This window comes from Danio rerio, chromosome 9, assembly GCF_049306965.1.
Source record: "Danio rerio strain Tuebingen ecotype United States chromosome 9, GRCz12tu, whole genome shotgun sequence".
Lineage (NCBI taxonomy): Eukaryota > Metazoa > Chordata > Actinopteri > Cypriniformes > Danionidae > Danio > Danio rerio.
This window is the reverse complement of record NC_133184.1, coordinates 41,276,281-41,299,500: the sequence shown is the minus strand read 5'-3', so window position 1 is coordinate 41,299,500 and position 23,220 is coordinate 41,276,281. Positions and strand designations below refer to the sequence as shown.

Sequence of the window (23,220 nt, the reverse complement as noted above, 5' to 3'; positions counted from 1 at the left end):
TCTAATAGTCTTACTACAATGCTGCACGATCAGTAGGTGTTCTCAGTTCCTTGATATTTTCCGTTAGCATTAGCAAAACATGCAGTGTATATAGAATGTAGCAAATCACATGTTAAACACACAGCCGAGGCTAAGCTAATTAGCTTTCAGATCATCAGCCTTCCACACAGGCTGCATCCCTCCCTTTGAGAACTTTAAAAACTAGCAAATCAAATCACAAACCAGACATTCTCAACTAATAGTCTAAAAAAATGCGACACAATCAGGTGTCTTGGTTTCTTAATGTTTTCAGTTCCCTACTGAAAAAAAAAGCTTAAACCAGCCTAGGCAGGTTGGCTGGTATTAGCTGGTCGACCAGGCTGGTTTTAGAGGGGTTTTGGCCATTTCCAGGCTGGTTTTTAGCCATTTCCAGCCTGGTCTTAGCTTGTCAGGCTGGTAGATGACCAGCTAAAACCAGCTTGACCAGCCTAGCCAGGCTTGAGCTCAGTCAAAACCAGCTATGTCCAGCCTAAACCAGGCTGGTCAAGCTGGTTTTAGCTGGATTTAGCTGGTTATTTTCCAGCCTAACCAGCTAAGACCGCTAAGATTTATTTAAAAACTGACAGCCAAACTAAAAGAAAGAACAAAATATATATGTAATAGCAAATTACCCGTAATTTAGGAAATATTTAAAAAATAATTTAAATTTGACAAAAAGGCTAACAATGCTGTGTTTGAAGTTTGTGTAGCAAGTTCAGAAGTCAAGCATCTCAAGAAGCTGTACATGAGCTAAAGTGGGTTACGTCCCATCGGTTTTTAGTAATGGGGACAGCAGAGTTGCAGGTGATACTGGGACAAATGGTTTTGACCTCAGATGCACAACTGTCTTATCTCCCATTAGTAGTAGCTGTTAAAAAAAGATTGACATGCTAACAATTCATATGATCCTGCTTTTTATTTATGAGAAAAGACCCCAATAGAAACGTGTTCACACCATGAACTACAAATACAGTATAATTATAACTGTATTAGTATCCATGTTAACTAAACATTGTTCAATTTATAAAAAAATTATATATATCTTTTAGTTTTGTTCTTTTAGTTGAGCTCTTTAAAATAGAATGGTTTCTAATTGGCCTAACATTTTTTTTCTGAAAGGGATTTCAGTGACCTTTTTTTTTTCTTGTCGCTGTTATAGTTGAGGTGTAAAATCTGCCTTTCTTTTAGATTTAGCATGATTATTTTAACTATGTCTTGTGGTTAACACTGACAACTTGATTCATTTTGACAGTAAACTTAGATTTAGCTAGTCTTTTGGGTAAAATTACAATTACTTGATCATATTTTAGTTTGAAATGTTTATATATATATATATATATATATATATATATATATATATATATATATATATATATGTATATATGTATATGTATATATATATATATATATATATATATATATATATATATATATATATATATATATATATATATATATATATATATATATATATTTAATAATTAAAAAATGCACTAAATATTGTAAAGTATATATATATAATTATTAGCCCCCATTAGATATATATATATTTTTTCACATATTTTCCCAAATGATGTGAGCAAAGAATTTCGCACAGTATGTATATTTTTTTGATAGTCTGCAGAACAAACTATTGTTATACAATAACTTGTCTAATTACCCTAACCTGCCTAGTTCACCTAATTAACCTAGTTAAGTCTTTAAATGTTACTTTAAGCTGTATAGAAGTGTCTTAAAAAATATCTAGTCAAATATTATTTACTGTCATGGCATAGATAAAATCAGTTATTAGAAATGAGTTAATAAATAATGTAAATAATTTTATTTTAGCTTTGACTGCTGCATGTTGTGTAAAATGTATTTTAGGACTGTATACTAATAAAAAACACCCGTAGTTAAAAGGAAAAGCACCAATGTCATCTTGTATCAGCTAATATGTTTTGATATTCTAAATATGCCTAAAATGAAGGCTTATTTGTTTCTAGTTTAGTCTAATAAGAAACACCATTTCATCCTCGTAATGCAGATCTATGACAAACAGCTAAAATGAGTTTGTGCGACTAAATGAGCAATACTCTCTCGGCTAAATGAAATCGGAGTGTAATTCAGTAACACCAACTCATTCCGGAGAGACTATTAGATTTACGACCCTCAAAGCATGTTCATCACAACTTCCGTTCACGATATTCACTGATCACGTAAATAATTGAAAGCACTCTTATCGTTTTGTAATTATTTTGGATTAATGTGACAAGGATGTGCAGTTTTCCAGATTCCGTGCTGCCTGAAGGGGTTAAAGTAATGAACAATGACTTCATTCAGCATTTTAATTTCGACGCAGCAGATCTTATGCATATTCATATATTTGAAAATAAGCAATTAACCTGATGCTGCTGTTGATATCAGGGGAAAAGTCATTGAAAACCAATCAGAAGTAACGGGTTTTCAGGAGAAGTTTCAGTCAGGTGTGTTTCGCATTAGACCGTCTCTCGTGAGATGCCCAACAAAACCTTTCATAAGCTGGTGAATAACAAACTTATCACTGCCTTTACAGAAGCGTTAAATGGCCAGAGAATCATAAACAAGCTTTTCATGACTCTAAATGAGTGTGAATGAAGCTGTTTGAAAGGCACATTGTTTTTCATTGTGATCTCCATCTTCAGTCATCAGAGACGACTGTCAAGGACTGCTTGACTTTGTCTTTTGTAGCTAACCAACAGGTTAAAGTGTTAAGCAGAAAGCAAGGAGAGAGGAACAAAAGGGAAACCAATAAAAAGAATAAAACTATTCCTTGTATTTTATTTTATTGTACATACATTTAATATTTGATTAAAATGTATTCATATGAAAGTATATTTAAAAATTAGCAATTTATAATAATAAAAAATAATAATAATAATAATAATAATAATAATAATAATAATAATAATAATAATAATAATAATAATAATTATTATTATTATTATTATTATATGACTACTACTAATAATAATATATTTACACAAATTATAGACATGTATTATTATTGTTTTATTAATCTTTTTTTTTTGTATATTATATGTATAATGCCATGTATATATTTTTTATGTCTTATTAGCCCTTTTAAGTAAGGGTCTTTTCGATTTTTTTTTGTCTACAGAACAAACCATCATTACACGATAACTTGTATAATTACCCTAAACTTCCTAGTTAACCTAATTAACCTAGTTGAGTCTTTAAATGTTACTTTATATTTAAATCATAACTGCAGAAAAGTTCAGTAAACCGAATGAAAGATGAAATGCCCACATGTGTTTAGCGGTTTTCCTTATCGCAAATACAACAGTAATCTGCTAATGTTTGCTTTGCCTTCTTTCAGTGTTAATTATTGTGATATCCTGATTGCAACAGAGAAAAGTACTAGGGAATCTCTGTAGACTGATAGCATTTCATGCTGTTCAGCCTTAAAATCTTAAATTGTCAGCAAAATCACCTGTTTTGTCATCACTTTAGACATTACGCTAGAGAATCATTCAAAAAGTGACTCCAAAGTGACATTAGTTAAGTAGCAATGGTTCCTGCTGTTCTGACCGTCAGCTGCAGCTGTGAATAAATAGTGGAAGAAAGTAGTTCCTTGTACAAAAGGATTTTTATAAACTTCATGTTTAATTTCCTTTTTGTATTCAAGATTATGTCTTCAAACTGTTGTATAAACACAATATCACACTCTTAGCAGTGCGATATGGCTTTAAATCATCACTGGTTTTGATACTAGCAACGAATACCTCCCACTAGTGCAAATATACAGCCATATCGCACTGCTACGAGTGTGATATTGCTCATATAACAATGGTGCATTATATTAACAGAGCACTTTACGTTTTATATTATTAAAGTACATTGTGTAATCATGATATGCCCAGCATGAATTTGTGCATATCTAATCTAATACAAACGCATTAAACTTAAGTGATCATTCTTCAGCTCTCTTTCCAAGAATGAACTTGCTGCTATTACCACTATACCAAATGAAGACTTACGTACAGCAGGAAGCGCAGCTCTAATTGAATAATTGCCATTCACCCAAATGATCCCAGTGCGGATCCTCTTCTCATCAAAAGCGTGCAATATTAACCATGACACAAGCAGAACCGGACGGTAATTACTGCACCAAATCAATTACAAATCAGTCCGTTTGGAGAATTCCTGCAGGAGAGCCCCCTCATTATCAGGCCATGATGGAGCCCCATTCCCTCGAGGAGAGACACCGCATTTCCTTAGCCCACTGGATAGATTTACACCGCTCAAGGAGATGTTTGGAGAGTCAAAGTCAAAGATCTGTACAGGCTGTTCCTCTATATCCTGAGACAGAGAGAACAGAAGTATGACTGGCATGAAAGGACTTCTTAAAGGCACAATATGTAAAATTTTTTCATTAAGATATCCAAAAACCACAGGAACACTGTTATATGTTTTGCTGACTTATGTACTTACATGATTTTTAGAAGAATGCTCTAAAGCAAAGAAATGAAATGTTTTAATTAATGACATAAACCATTTCACTGTCATCATGCTAATAACATAAAACACCCTCAAATTCCAGTTTGATTTTACAGAAAACAGGTAAACACCAATGATGCTGTAATATGTTGTGTTTTATTGGAGTAGAATAACATAACTTCAAAATGTATTTAATATAATAAAGTTATAGTGCCCTCACAGCTAGATGGTCGCTTGTTCAAGTCTCGGCTGGGTCAGTAGGCATTTATGTGAGGAGTTTGCGGGTTGTCCTATTGTTAGTGTGGGATTTCTCCAGGTGAAGCGGTTTCCCTACGAGTCTAAAGAAATGCTCTTTAGGCGAATTGAGTAAGCTAAATTGGCCATGGTCTATGTGTGTGTATGAGAGTGTATGGGTGTTTCCCAGTGGTGGGTTGCAGCTGGAAGGGCATCTGTTGTGTAAAACATATGCTGGATAACTTTCATTATTCGTTCATGAATGAATGAATAATAAATCAGTGCTACTTTTCCATCATGACAGGAAGAAGAGGAAGTGGTTGACCGTGTCATAATAAAAGCTACACTGATTTGATCCCGCATCACGCTAGTCTTTCATTATTAATTACTTCACTGCTTTCGTTTCAGATTACCAGGTAATACATTTTGAATGCATTAACTTATCCATGAGTATGCTTTCTGTAAGAATCCTATATGATCTAATAAAAGCATAACTTCCATAATCCCACACTTTGTGCCATCATTAAACTGCATCTTTGTTTGTTTTGAATATGCCCCCTCAAAAATACATATTGTGCCTTTAAAATGTGTATATGTCTAATCTAATGTTATGAACTGTTGGAACTTATGTAATGTTGATGAGTAAGGCCCACTTAAGGAAACAAAAAATAGGGTTTTAAGATTAATAAAGGAATGAAGGCCGAAAAGAAAATTAATAAATTAATGAATGAAATACTAATTAATGAATCAATCATATTAGGTTATAAATAGATTTTCTAATACACAACCAAACAAACAGGCAAATTCTGGCCCCTAGTAGTCGCTAGACAGGGTTTTTTGTTACCATGTGTCAATGTGCATTTTACATTGTGGATTGAGAAATCTGTATTCATTCTGAATTTCAAATCCTTAATTCACAATATTTTTTTTTTTTTTTCACGAGGTCAAGTAGTATTGTGAAAATTGTTAGAAATACTATATTTTATATTATAATAAGCCTACTTTAATGTAAGTCATAATTCTCTTAAGGCCAAAAAGTATTATTTGCACTCCACTTCACCTAAAATGTATTAATTATTTTTGTTTATTTTGTTGATAACTGATCAACAGAGGTACATTAAAATAAAAATACAAATTCAACCTAATGAAATTTGTTACAAAATCAACCTATATAAAGTGCTCAAAAATTGTTTTAATGTTTCCTGTTGCTATTGTATGTTTCTCATCATTTTTTTTTCCCTGTCTTCTCAGGTTACAATCCAAAGAAATAGAAAATGTCACTTTGTGAGTTGTTTTTTTCAATGAGATTGTCGCGGTCTCTAATAAATCTCACTAGCAGAAACAGAAATGAACTGATTCAGATGTGTGTTCGAACTGAAGCATCAGAAAACGTACACCATAAAAGGTGTGAATTCTACACAGTTTGCAACCTTAAAGGGCTTCAAAACTATTCAAATAAAATGGTTTATTGTTGCACAAAGGTGTGAGCATATTTATGAGTTTTGCTTATGCAACATTATCTAATGTAGATAGACCGTTAATGACGATACTACTGTTTACAAACTACAATGGCACCCGGCAGTATTTTGGAGCCATCGTATCTCGATACTACCATAGTACCGGTCAACCATGCAATCCTACTCTGACATAGCGGGTAATAAACCCACAAGACACCCTTTATGCTTGTCTTGTTTACTGTTGGTCACTAGGTTACCAATACTACAGTCAGCCCCTCTAACAACTTGATGTAAAAACATCTAATTTGCGTTTTGGATTTGTGTTTCTTCTTTTGCAAACACTGAAATGAACCAGCTTCTCTTTTTTTATTATGCTTGCTTGGTGGGTCTATTTGAAGCTTGAGACCATAAATCATCATCTGCTTTTGTCCATAAAGAACAGATAAGACGTTTCATTTTGCATTACTCTAAGAAAAAGGTCAGATAAAGGTCAGAATATAAAAAGTCTAGGGAGGATAAACTAACCCTTTATATAGATATTTCCCACTCCAAACAAAGTCAAAACAGCCAAAGTGAAAATGTCTGCTCCATTTTGCCTTCAAAATCATTTTGTCTTTGATTCGAATGACACAGAGTCTGTTTGTGTCTGCTCTCTTTTTATCCTGTCCTCTGCACACTGAGATGTCAAATATGTGATGCTGACATAAATCTGAGTGCTGGGGGACAAACCTTTCTATTGTGTTTGATCTGCCACAGCTGTATTTCATTGGCCAGCTCCAGATGTATCGACAGATTTTGGTAACAACTTTTGAACTCATTATTTTTCACCTTTATGTGTCAGTTTATTGGGTTTTTGGTTTAAAATATTTACCTTACAAATATTGTTTACATTAAAATGTTTTGTTGCAGTTGTAATTGAAATTCTAGCTAATTATGGCAAATATTTTCTGAAGCTAAATCATTGGGTATATGTTATCTGAAAATGAATATAAATATGGATGAAAGTGTAAGACGGCGATATAACTACAGTAGTTCAAACCGCAGTTCTGAAATTAAGCAAGGCGAGGCAAGTGTATTTATATAGCACATTTCATACACAATGATAATTCAAAGTACTTTACTTAAACAAGAATAAAACAAACAAGAAAATAAAACATCAAAGAATACAAATGATTAAAAACAGACAAAAGAGATTGAATGTGTTAATTACTAAACAATGTTATCAAAATAATGGTGAAAATTGTACATTTCTTGTCAATCCTTTCTTTAGCAATTTTATACTAGCTAAACATGTAGGAAAGTATTGCTGTGACGCTATTATATTGTATTGCAATATGGCACAAAAAGTCTTAAAGTTAAATAAAAAATAATTTACATAATACATGCAAATGAAATGATTTAATAACAATATTTTGCTGTGGTTACAACTGAATTAGTTACAAAATAAAATAATAAAACATGAAATTACAAAATCATAATATTAGGGGAGAGATATGAAAATAGACAAAGCAAAAGTTACAATCAAGTTCTACTCTCTTCTTTAACCATTTTTTTTTTTTTTTTTTTTACATTAAGAGCTTTTTGGTTGAGAAAAGTAGTTAACTACCCATTCTTACAAAAACATGATTTTTTTTGTCTATCTATTTATTTTATTTATTTTTTGACCAATGAGGCTAAAGTTAATATAATAATTAAAATATACATTTTAATTTGAGGTAAATATAACTACTTCTGCAAACTACTGATGACATGTCTTCCAGTGAAATAAAAAGTTATTTAGTTCTCTTAATGACAATTGATCAAATAATCAATAAATTAACCAACCAAGCAGTCAGTCAGTCAGTCAGTCAATCAATCAATCAATCAATCAATCAATCAATCAATCAATCAATCAATCAATCAATCAATCAATCAATCAATCAATCAATCAATCAATCAATCAATCAATCAATCAATCAATCAATCAATCAATCAATCAATCAATCCGTCAACCATTCAATCAATCAGGCAATCAACCAATCAGTCAGTCGGTCAATTAACCAGTAAATGAAACAGGCAATCAATCAATCAGTCAGTCAGTCTACCAATCAACCAATCAATCAAACAGACAATCAATCAATCAACCAATCTATCAGTCAACTAGGCAGTCAATCAGCCAACCAGCCAACCAATCAACCAACCAACCAGTCAGTCAGTCAGTCAATCAGCCAACCAGCCAATCAATCAACCAACCAACCAGTCAGTCAATCAGTCAGTCAGTCAGTCAGTCAAGCAGGCAACCAACCGATCAGTCAATCAAACAGGCAATCAGTCAATCAATCAATCAATCAATCAATCAATCAATCAATCAATCAATCATTCCATCTATCTGTCAATTTGTCAGTTAATCAAACAGGCAATCAATCAACCAACCAATCAATCAAACAATCAATCAGTCAATCAAATCAATCAAACAAACTAATCAATTAATCAACTAATCAGTCAAAAAAAACTGTTAATTTATAGACAAACAAAATGTTTTATTGAAATTTGAAAAATATATTGACCTCTGTCGAATTAAAAGTATTTTTATAAAACATTTTACTCAAACACACAAGAAAAAAATGCTAAAACACAAACAAACCCAACAGTTGGGTTAAATTGAATGTAACTTAAATTTATTTTCAAAATTACCCCAAGGTTTGGTTCATCCATATTTAACTAAATGTTGAGTTACGAAAACACATAATTGTTTAGAGTGCAGACCTAGAAAATCCAGCACATACAGAGAAACTTGATATTTACATTCATAAAAGGTCATCCTATGGAAAAAAAATTATAATAATCTGTCAGTAGTAAATGATCAGCTTTGCTTCTGATGCATTAACCTTAAACTCTGAGGTTTGGCTGCATGTGCTCAGAATGTCAAAACGTGCCATGCACTGCCGCTGAACCCTCATGTCTTCAGTAGCTGAAGAATTTTAAGTCTAGGAAATGACATCACCGGCAGCAGAAAATGATGTATGAGCTTTGCCCTGGCAGGTGGCAGATTAGACTCTGTGTCTCTAAAGCAGATGTTAAATCACGATTTAAGAACGCTCACTCTCCTTGAGTTTTAAAGGTCTCTTCGGCTGGGTTGTTACAGGAGTTGAAAGGTAGATTTTTCCAGACACGAGATGGATTAAGATTCTGCTGGCCTGTGAAAAAGCGCTGGCTATTTTCTATTGGCATTGCAACCATCAAGCGTTTAAGATCTCGATTACTTTTGGCCATTTTACAATCTGTTTCTTGAAAAGCACTTAGTCTTTATGGTAGACATTCAATTTACACTGACTTTGTTTGACGGAAGACATTAAGCACTGGCTATGTTACAGGATACTATCATGCTATTCTTGCGTTTATGCAGTCATGGGTTTCTGTGCTTCAGCAGAACTGCAGATTATCGAATACTAAGACGATGGCAATATAAAGTAGAATATTTGGTGTGTTGTAAAAACTGGCATGTTACATGTATGACCTGTATTTGTCAGTAAATTTGATGACTTGCATGCTGTGAGTACTTGACAAAAATACATACTAAGATACTAAATAATAATTGGCAACTACTGACCTGATATGAATAATGCAGATTATTTATTTATTCAATCTAAGCTGTATTGACTTTAAGAACATGCTTTAGATTCAAAACTGAAAATGATCATATTGTTTACTCATCTTTCACTTTTTGAACTTGTATGAGTTTCGTTCAACTGCTGAGCCTACCTGACAAAAGTCTTGTCGTCAATCCCAGTCATTAGACCAACACATAATAACTCGATCATTTGGAAAAGTGGCAGAAGGTAGATTTTATCCAATGAATTATCTGTTGAACTGCATCCCAATCATCACAAATACTGCAAAGGACCAATTGAAACCCGCATGGACATAAGATTTTCATAGAAATCAGTCAAGTTGGTGAAGAAAAAAAATCATGGTTTAGGGTTGCATTCAGTATGGGGCATATGAGATGATCTCCAGAGTGGATGGCAACATCAACAGCCTGAGGTATCAAGATATTTGTGCTGCTCATTACATTTCAAACCACAGGAGAGGGCAAATTCTTCAGCATTATAGCACTCCTTCTCATACTTCAGTCTTAACATCAAAGTTCCTGAAAGCAAAGAAGGTCAAGGTGCTCCAAGATTGGCATGCCCAGTCACCAAAGATGAACATTAATGACCATGTCTGGGTTAAGATGGAGGCGGCATTGAAGATGAATCAAAATAATCTGGATGAAGTCTGGGAGTCCTGCAAGAATGCTTTCTTTGTCATTCCAGATGACTTTATTAATAAGTTATTTGAGTAATTTCAGAGATGTATGGATGCAGTCGCCCAGGCTCATACACAATACTAATGCTTGTTTCACAGCTCCATGACTTTATTCTATAGTGGACATTATTTCTGTTAAGTGACAAGACTTTTGTCTCAGCAAAGTCAGACCTTACTGTCCTAATTGAATAATTAAAAATCAAGGGATGATCATCAGGCCTTTGTCTTTCATATAAGCCACTTCTGATACCAAATGTTAAATTAGAAGTCAAGTCATTATTTGTTGTTCCAAAACTTGGATAGGTGACAAGACTTTTGTTAGGTTTTGTTTAAGATGTTTTGAAGAAAGCTGGAATCCGGTAACCATTAACTTTCATAGTATTTATTTATTTATTTTTTGACTATAGAAGTCAGTAGTTACCAGTTTCCAACTTTCTTCAAAATATCTTATTTTAGGATCCGTATAAAAAAAAAAAGAACTTAATAAAAGTTTGGAAACACTTGATGAATACACCAAGGTTATAGGATTTTTCATTAGTTTTATTTTTTTATTTTGTTTTGACTTTTTGTTTTTGTTTCAGTTAGTTTTACTTTTTAAGTAAGGTACTCTACGTTTTTAGAGGTACATTTACTAGTTGTTATTATGTTTTATATTTTAAAATTACGTTTTTGTTAAGTTTTTAAAAGTTTCAGTACTAGTTTTATTTTATCATTATATCAAAAATATGTAGTCAGCAATCATAGTTTCAGTCAGTAAAACTTCACCATGATCTGAAAAGTTTCTTACAATTAAGTTTTTCAACCCAACTGAAGCATGATTTTTAAAAAAAAAAGTAAATTTGCCAGATTTTCTTATTCAGATTCACAGCCTTCAGTTTGGTTCAGTCACAGCAGGCTGTCATTTACTGTTTGCGTTTGGTTCACTGAACCACACTTGAGCATTATTATGAGTTCACCCATTCTCAAATCCGATATCGTTGTACTGTTCTAGCATCTGAATAACTTCGTATACTGGTTTATTTTGAGTCAGAGGGGGCATCAGACATGTTAACAAGTAAGTCGTTTATAGATAAGTGCTTACTGGAAAAGCAAATCGTTTTATACGATTCATTTCGACTTGGTGGACTAGTTCAACTGGTTCACTTATAAGTGTTCAGTTGTTTTATGTGGCGCGACTGACTGGATGAGAACCATCTTGATCAGGCCAACGGCATCAGGATTACCGACTCTGATGTACTATATGGTTCAAAACTTTAAATCGCAAAGTAAATAGATTGGTTTCTAAAAGGCTTATTTATTATTTACATAGACGAAAACGAAGGACGTTATTGTTTTAATTTTAGTTAAAGTTTGTTTTGTATATACACAATACAGTTTCAGTTAGTTCTTTATTCTTATCTTAGTTAACGAAAAAGTTTATTTTAATTCTAGTTTTCATTTTTTCGTTTGCTTTCAATAACTATAATAACCTTGGAACACACACACACACACACACACACACACACACACACACACACACACACACACACACACACACACACACACACATTTATAAGTTAACTTAATTGTTTCATGTTGTCCCGACACAAATTGATTGTGTGGAGCATTACAATTTCATTTTAAGGTGAACTTTTTCTTTAACTCTCATCCATATTCATCAACAAAAGATCAAACATTCTACCTAGAGTAGCATGTTTTTTATTTTGCTTTGTGGAAGAAATAAAGAATAAGACAAGGTGGGAACAGCTTTCAGATATAAAACAAATTAATAAAACAAAGAGCAAACATGTATTTCTTTTTTTTTTTCAACTGTTCCTTCATAGAGGGTTTCACTGGCAGATGTGATCAATTGTTAAGAGTCAGAGAAATAAAAAAAGAGCTCAAGGAAGTGATCTGTATCAAGGGTAGAGTCAGCAGGAGGAGATGGCTATCGTTCTTTAATTACTGTTGAACCCAATCAATACCAAAGGAACTGAAGCATAGTTCATTGTGGGGTGCTGAAGTCTCTGTGCGTGAACACTTTTATTAGTTGCAGATAAAGCAAACAGATGAATGATTATATTAAGACATCAGAGGAGACACTCTGTTTTTAGGAGTTATCTCCCAGCAGCGAATCACAATAAATCGACACGCACACAAACATCTCTGGAGAGCAGATGAGAGTGCCGTATTTAGTGTCACAGCGGTTCTGCTGTTGTGATCTTTGGTCCACAGGGAAAAGGTGGAAAGTGGAGGAAACAGGATAAAAGACAGACTTCCAGCAGAGTGACAGTTTTTCTTTCTCTCGCAGTAATCAAGGCGTTTAACACACAATCCCTCCATCTTTGAATGTGGTGTACCTGTAAGAGCGCCCACACTTTCCGACCCCCTCCGAGTGTGAGATTAAAGAGTTTGTATGATCTGAAGGGACCACCTACTCAATCAGAGATGGGTTTTCTCACACCTTTGGCATCTTAGTAAAAAAACAAAACAAATACTACTACTTTTTAGAATCTTATTTTAATGGTGGGAGTGCTTCTTAGGAAATAAAAACACCTTACAAGCAACTTGTTTGTAAAGTGGGACAGAATTGGACACAATGAGAAAAATGATCCTTAATCCATCTGACATGTTTTCTCTCTATTAAGTGATGCACTGGATCACAGGTGTTACCATAAGACACAAATGTATTTACAAAGCACTCACTAGAGACACTGGAACATAGACACACATAGTAACCAAGGGTTGTAGACAATATAATACCGGAAGAGGAACTAAACAAACTCAGGGATATGTATACACAAGGGACATGATTAAACTGATTATATACAGGGCAGAGACGCAGGTGAAACTCATGAAACAAACAACAGGCGGGAAAAATGAACAAATGAATCACAACCAAAACTTAAGCACATGGAACACAACAACACAGAACCTGACACTATCCTTGAGTAGAAATATAGTTTTCTTGAACTCATAACTTTTTTAATGGTTATAGATGATTCTATGAAAAAAAAAAAACTTTAATACCGTTTGAACTTTACATTCCAAAAAAAAATCACCCTTTTAAAGTTATTATTAAGCTAATATTATTAAGTTATTATTAAGAAAGTGTGAATCCAAACTTTTGTATTAGTACTTTTGCAATAATTTATTATATTGCTTCCTGTATTTCATTTGTTTATTGGTTCATTTGATTGCTCATTCGTTTGTTCATTCATCAATTCATTAATTTATTAAATAGTGGTATTCTGTAGTAATGTGTTTGTTCATAGCTTATTTACTCTGCTCAAGGTGCAATATTTTAAGCTGTAGCTTTTCTACTTCTGAGCAAGATGACTATATGGATTTATAATCATTTAAGTATAGAAAGCATCCACTACATATACTTGCTCTGAACCTCAAAATCTTTGCCCTGTCTGCATGCACTTAAATTCATAATAATGATGCATTCCTATCATATATCATTCATTCATTAATTTTCTTATCAGCTTAGTCCCTTTATTAATCAGGAAAACACCCACACACTTGCACACACTCACATACACTGTGGGAGAAACTGGAGCACCTGAAGGAAACCCATGCAAACACAGGGAGAACGTGCAAACTCCACACAAAATGCCAGCTGACCCAGCCAGGGCTGGAACCAGCGACCTTCTTGCTGTGAGGCGATTGTGCAACCCACTGCGCCACCGTGCTGCCCCCCTTTTATTTATGCATATCTGTTGTGTGAAGGGACACTGACAACGAGGTGTGAATCCAAATGAATGTTTATTAGAAGAATGGTTTGACAAGCAACGGTCAACACAGGGGAAAAGCTGTACACAGGCAGTCCAGAGTCATTAAACAGGCGGATGGTCGAAAGGCAGGCAGCAGAAAGGAAAAAAAAACAACAACAACGAAGTTAGGATCTAACCCGGCAAGGCAAGGAAAACCCTTCGTCATGTTCACAAACGGGTAAACAAGACTCAGCCAAGTGTGTGTGTGTGCGCGCTGTATTTAAAGTCCATTTAATTTAGTCCGTAATGATCCTCCGGCTGTGTGTGTGAGTGTGTAATTTAAGTAAAACAGGAACCAGTGTGTACGAAATACTTGACGGAGTTGTAGTTTGTGTAATGGCGCATTTGTAGTCCATTAGCAATCTGCAGCCGCTAGATCGCTGATAAGCATAACAACACCAAGCTTAGACAATCAGATTCAGCAATTTATAAACTTTCTTTGATAGGAGAAAGTGAGTTTAAGCATTTGCATGATCACGTGCCTTGCCAGCTTATTAAACACAATCAGGTAAGGGCATGCATGTGAACACTTACTTTTCCGTTTTCTAAATATTAGGCTGAATTGTAGTCCAAAAAACATAATAATACAGACGTTTTTGAACCAATTGTTTAAACCAATTGTGTTGTTGTGTTCCTAAACAATCAACATCATTAGACTGGCATGTGTATGTACATCTCAGTCTGGGTTTTAGTCATATTTTAAGTTGTTCATTGTACTTAAATTTCAAATTGATACTCTCTGATAATGCTGTAAAATAATATAGGAAGTGCCTCATATTTAAACGATGAATGGGACACCCTACAGTCTCATGGACATACCAGACAGGTGCACACTGTGAGCATTGTACAGTACATTCAGAAGACCACAAGTGCACTTAAGAAGGCCATTAGAGATTTACTTAAAATAACAGGAGTTATTTAACAAGAGTCATTTTTTTATAAATTGAGCTACATGGGGCCATCTTGTATGTTTATGGTGAGTCATTCATTCTGGGTCGTTCTAAGGGGTCATAGTATGTTTTGATTCCCTTAAAATAAATTATGCTTATGTAAGTTATTTGTTTGTGAACTTAAGTTAGCTAGATTGTCCCTTGTGTTTACAAAAGTTTGTGTGTGAATAGTAGCTTGAACATCTTGTTTTTGAATCACTTACAAGATTCATTACTGTAAACAAATAAGTTTATATTTTCATGTTTGGGGCCATTCTTTAAGGATAATTCAGTAGAAGGATATTTCTTGACACTATGCTGTGGTGTGTTTCTTAAGTATGAGTCAAAGCAGACATTGAAGTCTTTGTCTTTTTTATTGATTTTATTTTTCTTCCTTTTTTATTGAAACAGTGTTCTAAACAATACAGGTTCATTGAAAAACAAATTTTCCATGCAAATTGTGCAAATTTTCTCCAATGTTTTTATTTAACTTTGTTTTTATTTAACACTGTTGGATTTAATAAAGAGGTTTTATTTTTATTTATTTATTTGCCAAAGGTAATTTGTGAAACAAGCTTCTTGGACATGTACAAGAAAGATGTGTTTCTGAAAGTTACGACAAAACATACCCTATAGTAGGCAATATATTCCAGATTTTTTGCCACGAGATTCTGTATCAACTAACACAGGCTCATTGTGGATGCATACCTCTCATACTAGATACTTCGTCTATATTTCTGGAGAGTGCAAATTTTGTAGCCAGTGGTATGTCTGGTTGTGTTTTATCTTGAAAATTGACATTACTGGGTGGTATGACACAGTAGATGGCTTCTGTTTTTTCTTGCGCTACCAGCTGACCACTTACGTCTGTATGGATGGCTTTTTCGGTGTTACCAGTTTGCCCAGTAGCTTACCGTGTAAGCTGATGACCTTGGGGTGCTGAGCTGAGTTGATCGTGTTGACAGGTTTGAGTCCACCGAAGAACAGTTCCAGAAACCAGGTGAAACAAAAGCAAATACATAAAATAACAACAGGCTGAAAATGTGGTGAAATCACTTGGCAGCAACTGATTTTCTTTTTTTTCCCTCCAATTGCTTTTGAAAACACTATCAGTTGGGTTTAGGGACCAGGCTTCATGGGTCAGTTGGTCGGTCAGTCAGTTGACAGCCAGAAAGTGTGAGAGAAATTTAATATCATCAAAAAGCATACACAGCGGCCTCTGGTGGATTTGCAAAAACAAAAACTGTGAGCAGACGTACCTCCGGTTATGTATTTTGCTGTCCCCAGAAATGTAGACCTGGGTACGTATCCAAAATGAGCCTGGGTTGATATCAAAGTATTTTTTTCGCACTTGTAAAGTGTAATACATATGAAAACTTTCACGGTGTGTTAAACATATTTATTTCATTTTTACATAATGCATCGGTACATCTGGAAAACCGTATTCTATATCCCAAAACAGCGTCTGTGTGCAGATGGAGCACTGCTGAGCGAGATATGTTTCCTAAACATATTTCAGGCAATGAAATATAAAGATGTCACATTGGAGCATCAACACTGCGCTGAGCCAGATGGTTTGAAAAAGCATGTTTGCTAAAACAAAGCCCCAAGCTCCATTAATGATCAGTGACATCATTTTAGCAGTGGGCGTTTGTCTGCTCCTGTGGTCTAACTCTGTGTGAGTCTATGGCAACAGGAGAATTCTCTAAAGGAAGTGTTTATAGTGCTGTCAGCTCTGAACTACAGCTCACTCCACCTTCATAACATCTCATCCTCTCCCCTCTCGAAAATGACAGGTTGATCTTGCTGGATGTATAGCTATTAAACCATAAGAATGGTGTTTTACAACAATTTGGTTGTTTCTTATAGTGTGTAATCATCCGTATCTGTAAGATATGAGAAATATACATATTCTATATCCCAGTTAAGGTGCTTGTGATGTAATATACATTACAAGCACATGTGACTATATTGAAATGCAGTATCAGTAAATACCAAAAAAAAAAAAAAAAAAAAAATATATATATATATATATATATATATATATATATATATATATATATATATATATATATATATATATATATATATATATATATATATATATTTTTTTTTTTTTTTTTTTTTTTGGTATTTACTGATACTGCATTTCAATATAGTCACATGTGCTTGTAATGTATATTACATCAGCTTATTTATTTGGACACATCTAGCTTTTAGAAACAATGATTTGCTTACAGGAGAGTAACTATGTAACTTTATGATTTATGAAGAGCCCATTTTTTTATTATTTATGTATATATTTATATATTCATTCATTCATTCCTTCATTCACCCAGTCATCCATCCATCCATTTGTTTTAAAGTAAACATGCATGCAAAACACTTTTTGTAGTTTGTAGAACAATTCTCAATAGTGATTAACTATTTAATATGAATTTTACCTCAGTAAAATTTCTGCTAGTTTAAGTACACTGTAAAACCCACTGTCAACTTTATCAAATGAAATGAGTGTAGTTAACTCAAAATTAACTAAAAGTTGATTCTACTCATTTGAAAAGAGTTGTAAACTCTGTGTTGAAGGTAATGGGTTAATTAAATACCTAATTTCTTTAAGCTTAAATAGAGTAAGTTCACAGTACTAATATAAATTATTTTTTTATTTATATTTTTATTTTTTTATCTCAAATGATTAGTAGCAATCGGTTTCCTCAAACCGTTTGAGTTGCCTTAACTTATTGGGTTTTACAGTACCCAGTTGATTTGAGTTCTCTTCATTTATTGAATTTTTACTGCTCAAATTGCTTCGTTTACTGAAATTGATTCAGTTGACAGCATTCATTAGGATTAGTTTTTGAACTTAAATGGTTTGTTGCAATCGGTTTCCTAAAACGGTTTGAGTTACCTTAACTTTTTGGGTTTTACAGAGTAGGTAGGTGTTAAGTTTAGGTATGATATGAAAGTAGTTAAAAATGGTGAAAAGATAGAGGCATTAGTATACTAAAACATTAAGCTAACATTTCAGTTTAAGCAATAATTTACAAAATTAACCACTGACTAATTACCTGCTTGTCATAATTATGTTGGCTGTGTATTTGTAAGTATGATCTTAAAATCCTTAATCTTACACACTTCTTAACATCTTAAGCCAACTATTACCTACTCTCTGTAAGTAGCAAATTACTAGCTTATAGAGCTAAGAGCTTGTTGCCCTTGAATGTGTATCACTTTAAAATATCTTCTTTAAATATTGTTTAATATATATTCCATTTGTTAAAATGTGAAAATTCATAATTGTCATTTTATCAATCTACTTCATTTGTAAATGGAGTACTTTTATTTTATGTAATAAGATACTTCCTGTTTAATCACTTCCTGTTAGTGTTCCTGGCTCTGTGTGAAAGCAATATCAGACATGTGCTCTCTTGGGCGATCTAAAGGATTCACTTAAATTCATCGTAGAGGCAATGTCGTGAGTTTATGCTTTTTATTAGACATGTTACAAATAATTTGTAGTGGTGGGCAAAGTGAGGCTTCGTGAAACACTGAAACAGTGGAAGCAAATGTGTCTAAGCTTCAAAATGTTTCAAAACCCGTCCCTACAGCATCAGCTAGTGGTATTTATTTGATGTGTATATAATGCTCTGCAACAGCTTTAGCAAAAAAAAAAAAAAAAAAACAGTTAAGCTGAGTTTTCAATTGATTTAGTGAAGTGGTGAGAGTTTCTGACTAGCATGCAGAGATAATGTGTTCAAATCCAGTGTGACACAGTTATGGATGTTAGTTTTTGAATGCTCTGTTCTGGTAACGTGTTTTGTTTTATCATCGGTCTGACAAGTGAATGAACACTTTGTGAATACATGTGTCTTGTTTTGGTCATAAAAAATAACATTATTAACATACATCGAGTCATAATTTCAGAATATTTGTACAAGTTGGGATTCGAACTCGGGCCACTTGCAGCACAGTTACTCTGTGCACACACCTGTCAGTTAAACGCAGATTACACAGGTCTTTAAACACTTTTAAACACTGAAATGATTGTTTCTTTGAATCGCTTCAGTCACGTGACTTGGTGTTTCGAAACACTTTAATCACGTGATCTGGTGTTTTGAAATGCTTTAGTCATGTTACCTGGGTGTTTTAAATCACATTAGTCACATGACCTGGGTGTTTCGATCATGCTTCGGTGCAGTGTTTCAAAACACTTGTGCTTCAGGATCTCGACACTGTGTCAAAATATCTGTTTAACCTCAGCCATCCCTACCACAAATGCTAATAAGAAGAATGACAGTAATTGATCAACATCACTACGACTCTCTTCATTGGCTATGGTTTAACTTGGTGTTTAGTCAGTTGCAACACACTGCACAAAAACACTATAAAGAGTCTCATTTAGTTGTTTATTTTAGTTTGATTAGACTTTAGACAGTTTAAATCTCAATTTAGAACCATATAACCATTTTAAGCATTTAAGTGCTTTTTGACAAGTGCTTTTCAATATGTATAAAATATATATTTTAAATGTAGTTTCATCGATGGTTCCATGAAGAAATATGAACACCCTCTGAACCTTTTCATTCCACAAATTCACCCTTTTGAAAGCTATTAATCAGAACATTGAAACGTTTAACAGTCTAATTTTTATTTATTCTGTCCATCCATCCATCCATCCATCCATCCATCCATCCATCCATCCATCCAGTCTGTAACTGACCATTGCCATCTGCAAGTGATGTTTTTTTTACATGGTTTTGTTACATAAATCTCATTTGTGTCCAGCCTTTTTCTTCTCACATTATAAAATCAGTTTCTCTCAAGTGCTTTGTTTGCACTAAAAAGCCAATTCAGAATCAAATAAGAGTCATTAGATTAGATTCACATCTCAGACATTCCAAGACCCCTTAATAGTATCATTTATTAATTGGTGAAATAAGAAAAATGGAAACAACATTTGTATCATGAATAAGAAATAAAAAACAACATTTGTATCATAAAATTCACCTTTTGCCATTGTTTGAATATCTTTTTAGTGGTTTCCATCAACCGTTTGTAGGAACCCAGCAGGCACACAACATTATAAGATGTTAATATTAGCTTAGATTTAGCTTCTGATGTCAGGTGAATGTGTAGCCAGCCAGTTCCTCTTTACCAAAATCAGCATTTAAGGACAAAGTTATTTAACCTTCATTAATGTCGTCAAATAACGTTGATATTTGGTTGATTTTACGTTGTGTTCGAAAGTGACAGAAATCCAACGTCGAACCAACATCTTAAACCAACGTCATATTGTCATCAAATACTGACATCAGGTATGACAACCAAAGTCCAACATCTGATAGACGTCATAGTGGTAACATTCAAACAACCTCAAGCTGCAACATCATTAGACGTTGATGTTTGATTTATTTTATACTCGGTATTAGACATTGATGACGGCCTGACGCTGGGTTCTGATGTCGACCCAATTTTCATTACCAAACAAGATGCAACGTCCCCTGATGCTGGGGTACATTGTCAATCTGATGTCATGTTGACTTCTTGTGCCTGCTGGAAAGCACCAGAGTAAAAATAGCTTTATCTTTACCTATTGTGAGATGATGCTTTATTGTTTGCTACCATCTGTTGTGTTACAGTATAAAGCAAGGCACCTCAAATATGTGGGCCTTACAAATATATAAACAGTCACCGTATGTTTATCTCCACAAACAGTGAGACAATATTCCAAAACGAAGCACTCTATTTCCTTAACAAGAACTATGAAATTACAGGGAACACCTCGCTCTCTGTCAGTTTCTGAGTTTCAAATATTTGCTGTCACAGAATGTTTTGTGGTAATCAACATATCCTGCAGGCTTTGCTTATCAGTGAGCCTGACATGAGTCTGTCGCACTGTCTAAACCAATGAGAATCAAGCCGAGCTCTGCGCTGCGCCTCTCATTCACAATTCCTGTCACAGTGAAAGTCTGGCGTCTCCGTCAGTCCACACAGATTAGACAGACGACATGCTCTGTGTTCTCCACTGACAGAGAGATCCACACTGAAGTCAAATGTAGGAAGTTAATTGGTTTAATCGAACTCAAGAGCTTGTGTATGTTTGTGATTCTTCATTTATGTAGCTTAATAGTGTTTTGGTGAGGAAACGTGAAAAAGGATTGGTGCCTCTTTGATTGTACTTTTGTCGGAGATAGAACGTCCTTCTATTTTTTTGGTTGAAGGGTGAGATTAAACGCATCAGACACGTCTTTGTGAGATCAAAATGTCAATATGAGTCTTATTTATTTCAAGTGTCACTATTTGAAGTAAACACAAGAGAGTGAGATGAAGGATGAAGGAAGCTGGATTGAAAAAGTTTCAGGATTGCAACTCTAAAACATTGATCTTATTTTTTTCTGTATTCAGTAGGAATTCTGTTTCTTATTCCATGTAGCTGTTCCAGTTGTTTAGTAATATTTACATGTAATAAAAATATGTATTGTATTATTTTATTATTTGTTTTAAATAATAAAATATGTTTTTTTAGAAACAGGATGTAAGTTTGGGTCCGAAAAACGAGTTTTGTAATTGTGTAGATTAGCACATATTTAGGGATGGGATAAGTTATCATGCTAAATTAAATAATCATGTTAAATTAAATTGAATCAAATCAAATAATATAATATAATGTGATTAAATAAATAAATAAATAAATAAATAAATAAATAAATAAATAAATAAATAAATAAATAAATTAAAAAATGAATGAATGAATGAATGAATGAATGAATGAATGAATGAATGAATGAATGAATGAATGAATATTCTAATGAGTTTAGGAATAAAAAACAATCTATTTGAATCAGACAATGTATTGTTGGCTATTTCTACAGATATATTTGTGCAACTAGAAAATCCACATGCAAAAGACTTTTCAAAAGACATTTTCATAAACCTGCCTACACATCACCAAATAAAGGGTTTATTCATGGGTAACGCATACTTTTATTCCATCCATGTGGTTTACTCTCTGCAGAGTTAATATGCAATATAACACATTTATAAAGCTGCCCAGCGTATGTTCGTTCTGGATTACATTTGATACAACATTTTTATGTCAAATTCGAATATATATTTAATATGTTGGTGAATCTGATTTGTTTTGTAAAAATGTCCATTTGCAGACGTGTGTGTTCAAATGCCTAATGAAAGAGACCCACTGTGTTTGTCTGTTTTAATAAATAGTCTTCATCGTCAAAAGCTAGAGCTCAACTTTATATGAGGTGTTTGATGTTCTTTTTATTTTAAATGAGTTTGAAATTTTTTGGACTTTTTTTTAAAGGAATGCTACTTTTCCAATGAAAAACACTACAAAAAAGTCATGCAAATATAAATAAAATTAAAGCTGCAAGCAGCGTTGAAAAGGAACCTCGTACCGGGGCTCACTGCTTAGTGGCCTTAGTATGACAGTGAACAGTGGACATTAATAATTTAAGCTGATATACCGTTGAATTATTATTATTTAGTCAGATTTATTAGCCACCCTTTGATTTTTTTTTTCTTTTTTAAATATTTCCCGAATTATGTTTAACAGAGCAAGATAATGTTCACATTATGTCTGATACATTTTTTCTTCTGGAGAAAGTCTGATTTGTTATATGTCAGTTAGAATAAATGCATTTTTTTTTTTTTTTTTAATGATTTTAAAGTCAAAATTATTAGCCCCTTTAAGCTATGATTTTTTTCTGATAGTCTGCTGAACAAACCATCATTATACAATAACTTGCCCTAACCTGCCTAATTAACCTAGTTAAGCCTTGAAATGTCACTTTTACCTGTATAAAAGTGTCTTGAAAAGTATTTAGTCAAATATTATTTACTGTCATTATGGCAAAGATAAAATAATTCAGTTAGAAATTAGTTATTAAAACTATTATGTTTAGAAATATTGTCTCCTTTAAACAGAAATTGGAAAAAAAAATAAAATAAACAGTGGCTAATAATTCACAGGGTTTAATATTTTGACTTCAACTGTCTATATAAAAAAAACCTGAGAAAATTGGTGGTGTTAGGTGGCACTAT

The 23,220-nt window shown here is 33.5% G+C and overlaps 1 protein-coding gene across 21 annotated transcripts in view; it reads left to right on the top strand.

The window, feature by feature from the left end:
* The window catches only part of erbb4b (erb-b2 receptor tyrosine kinase 4b), a 656,299-nt gene that overhangs the window by 362,269 nt on the left and 270,810 nt on the right, over nucleotides 1-23,220 (top strand). For 2 of the 21 annotated variants that reach the window (XM_073912989.1, XM_073912988.1), the window contains exon 1: nucleotides 18,533-18,634. The exons of the other annotated variants lie outside the window; for them this stretch is intronic. The gene's annotated coding sequence lies outside the window, so the exon portion shown is untranslated. Of the gene's footprint in view, nucleotides 1-18,532; nucleotides 18,635-23,220 lie in introns of those variants that run through there. 21 annotated transcript variants of the gene reach the window in all.